This window comes from Magnolia sinica, chromosome 14 (assembly GCF_029962835.1).
Source record: "Magnolia sinica isolate HGM2019 chromosome 14, MsV1, whole genome shotgun sequence".
Taxonomy (NCBI): domain Eukaryota; kingdom Viridiplantae; phylum Streptophyta; class Magnoliopsida; order Magnoliales; family Magnoliaceae; genus Magnolia; species Magnolia sinica.
This window is the reverse complement of record NC_080586.1, coordinates 79,769,055-79,773,225: the sequence shown is the minus strand read 5'-3', so window position 1 is coordinate 79,773,225 and position 4,171 is coordinate 79,769,055.

Below are 4,171 nucleotides of genomic sequence, written 5' to 3'. Positions count from 1 at the left end.
AAAGTCCAATGAGCAATTGGTTTTGGAACTCCATAGTGCTCGACCAGTCGAGTGGGGTGCTCGACCGATCGAGTGGGGCTCGACCGGTCGAGGACTTTGCTCGACAAGTCAAGGTTACTCAGATTCATGTTTAGATTTTGTGCGGACTGCATAAATTTGAGGCGGTTTCGCAAGAGGTGTGAAAGAGAGTTGACTAAACTATAAATAGGGGTCCCTAAGGCTTTTATAAGGAATGAAAGAGAGTTTCCTGAAGCTTTGCAAGGGTTTAAGGCTATTAAAGGTGTGTGAGAGAGAGAGACAGCTTATGGAAGGGAGGTTCTGCTCGTAGAGGTGATCTACTATGCACCCGACATCTCAGCGCTTCTACTTCCTCGTAATCGGTGAGATCTCTCCATTTTTCTTTATTCTCTTATTGTTTATCCACTCTTGCATGAGTGAAGAAGGTTTAATCCAAGCGGTGTGTGCTTGTGATCGGTTGTAATGTTCTACTTCATAGTGGATTATTGATTTGGATTAGGTCATGTGGTTTTTTACCTCTTTAAGGATTTTCCACGAAAAAATCCCTTGTGTCGTGTGGTTTGTGCTTTGATTTATTTCATTGCTTTATTATCCCATAATTCTGACATTTTGGGAGGCTAGATCCTACGGTTTTGTGCAATGGCCCCCAGCACTAAGGCTACAGTCTACTTATCTTCATGATGTAGAGTGGGGCCATGGACACTTTCATGTCCAAGATGGACCAGAGAAGGCCCGATTGGGGTGGAAGTTATCAAAACCTTTGGAACATTAAAATAGGCATATCTCGCAAATTAGAATGAATTACTCGACGTACTATATAGGATTTTGGGGTAGGATGAGCTACTTTATCCAACCAACCTAGCTATGCCCCGTTACCCATACCGAATTTGCGAGATTCCATCAGATCAATGGTCAAATTCCGTGTTTATTTTCCATTTTACTATTTTTAGTAAGTTTTGGTTTGAGTGTAACTCTTCATCCGTTGGGCTTTAGGAGTTATGTCCAACATGAAAAGTGTTTAGAAAAATTAGGAGAACAATGTAGTTAAGCCACATATAACACTTAATATAAATAGTAAATTTACTATTTATAGTAAGTTACGCATTTTAGGGACTTTTAGTTATAGTTTAATTCATAAACTACACATTTTAGGGACTTTTAGTTATAGTTTAATTCATAAACTTCTTCCAAGGCTTGGTATTCCTATTTAAAGGGTTACTCATTTATTTGAATCATCAATAATTTTATTATGAATATTTTAGAATTATTTCTATTTTGTTTTTCTTTTTTTTCTCGTGGATTCAAGAAATCTTTGGTGAAGAGTCCAGAGAAGCTTTGTGGATTTGAAGTAGTCATCCTTGAGGAAGACGGTGATCAACCCTATCATGTCATCCCCGCATCACTTCACCATCACTAAAATCCTTTTAACCATTCAATTTTGAAAGCAATAGATCAAAAGTTTGGTATTGATCTAACACTGAGATTCTTAAGTCCAAGATCCATCTGCAATGAGACCCAACATAGAAATATTGGACAAGATCTTTGAGCAGACGACCCTAATAGTTAACCTTTATTCGTGATGTAGGAAAGGACATGAAATAAAAAAATAAAAAAAAAGATCAACATCTTCCTCAAGTGATTAAGATCTTGAATTGATAAGGTGAGATAAGGTGAGTTCTTCAATCTACAGGAAGTAAAAAAGAAAATTTAGATATAATAAAATTGCTCAATTGCATTACTTACATGGACGACCCAAACCTCTAACTTAACTAGAAATTACCTGAAATAACAAAATCTCTTCTGAAAGCTCAATTTTTCAAAAATAAAAACGACAATCAAACCTTACAAGAGCATTCTCAGTATTTTTATACGTAACTTCTAAAATGAAAGATAATTCTAAAACTATAAGAATAAGGATATACAATGGAAATAAACCTTACCAAAAGAAGTAAAAAATTTAGAACCTCAATTTTGACATAAAAGACGTTCACTTTCTCACAAAACATACATTTTTGATTGGCATAGTGGGCCGATTGATCCAGGATGCACCATTACATAAAGATCGAAAGGTCATGTGTTATGGTCCATACTTTGAACGATAATTTTTTTATATTCGGAATGAATCTCTTCGAACTAGACATGTGTAGGGCCAATTATATCATTCCTACATATGACTGGGCTCAACTCTAACGAACCACTTCAGCTTTTCTTTGGGCCTTATTTATTTATTTATTTATTTTTAAATCCAATTATGCAAAGAATGCATCCGCGACCTTCTCTACATCAAATTGAAAAGGGAATTATTTGATATTTTGGCTACTGGCACTTGATACACAAGCACACACAAATGGTGTATGTGGCACACATCAACTCAAATTAAACGGACTAAATCATGGAACAATTCCTCTAACTTCCAACCAAAACTCAAATTAGTTGAACAATCTTACCCTTTGATTTGCAGGCATTGATTTTTCAAAATAAGACATTGGACAAAATTTCATTTTTTAACCGTCCAATAAATGTCGACAACCAAATAATTAGGTAAATAAATTGGAAATTGTTTATTCATTATACATCTAACTGGCACCTGAAATCTGAACTATTTAATTTGAATTACTAGTATGTTTGTGTATGCAATTTCTAAGTAAAATATAACTGCCGTCATTCATTACATTTTGACCGAGTATCACATTACTTATTCTATTTGAAAACCATACCAATCTTCTCCTTTTAAATACTCCAACCCATCTCAATCAACTTTTTTCTCTTTTCTCTGTCCGTCTCTCCTCACAACTGCAATCTCTTTTGACATTTCTTGCTTGGAAGCATTGCCAATATTGTTCCTTTACTTAAACTATATGCTCCAACTAAACTAATATTTCATCTAGAGAGAGACGTTATTACTTTGCCAGAGTTTGATGGATTAATAAAAATTGCATGCAAGTGATTGGAAATAAACTGTCCAAATTATACTTCCCAGCTTAGATGCATCATGAACTAAAAATTACACTCATTTGATCATCTGGCTATTGGATTGGTGAACATTTAGTGCAGATTTAAAAATGAAATTTATTTGAAGGTCCCGTTTTTTACAATCTAACATACAAGAATCAGAGGCTAGGATTGTTAAACCAGTATAATATTGGGACTGCAAATTATCAACTGCATGTTTCACAATTTAGTCAGTTTAATTTTGGTTAACGTGCACCCTTTCTATAATATGGAAGTACATGCGCATCAAGTGTCATATACCGCCTGAGTATCATATAACTACTCTTTAGAAAATAGTATCAACTCGTAGAGGAAACACATGGCAGGGTTTTAAGGCTGCCCCTGCTGGCCAAATCTCTGTCCTGAATGTGGTGCACTGATAATTAATAGTAGCCATTTGAATTTTTCCATTGGATACACAGTACATGTGAGCCCCACGGTAGGTGTTTAACAGACCTGTGAGATTGGATGGCAAAGAAACATCACGGTGGCCAAGGAAGGTTTCAATGGTGGGCTTTTCCACCCCACTGTTTCCTATGGTGTGGCGCACCTTAGATTAAATCTTCCTCATTTTTGAGCTCACATCCTAACAAGAACTAGGGAAGCTGATTGAAGGAGTGGATTTCACTTGGGCATCATGGTGGCCTGACGGAGCTTTTGGTTACAAACGGTCCCTGTAACAGGGCTAAGAAACTTGCGAGCCTTATATTAGTCTGGTATGTCATGAGCTGGAGCTCACTCGCACATTGATTTCAGAACGTCGGTCAAATTTTCAACCGTCCATTTCTTTTGCATATGTGGGCCCTACCTGAATTGTCCTCTCCCAAACAGTGTAGACAAAACACTAAAAGCCAGCTCCTTGCTATTGTTTACACTTGTCCTAGCACAGCGCACATCAATCAACAAAAAGCCGCCATGTGCTGGAATACTACTACAAAAGATGAGAAGAAACATACTTTGCACTAGGGGAGACAGTCATCGCCTACCTGTTATCCTACCAAAAGATTTGGATAATGGGAGTCTTATACATAAGGGGACAGATAGAAAAGGTAATCTTTCCTCACATGTCACGTGACTGATGGACATAAGGTGTTGATTGATGCAGTCTTAAATCTGTAAATTAACAGGTTTGTTAATGACAAGTTGGATGCCATCGAAGGCT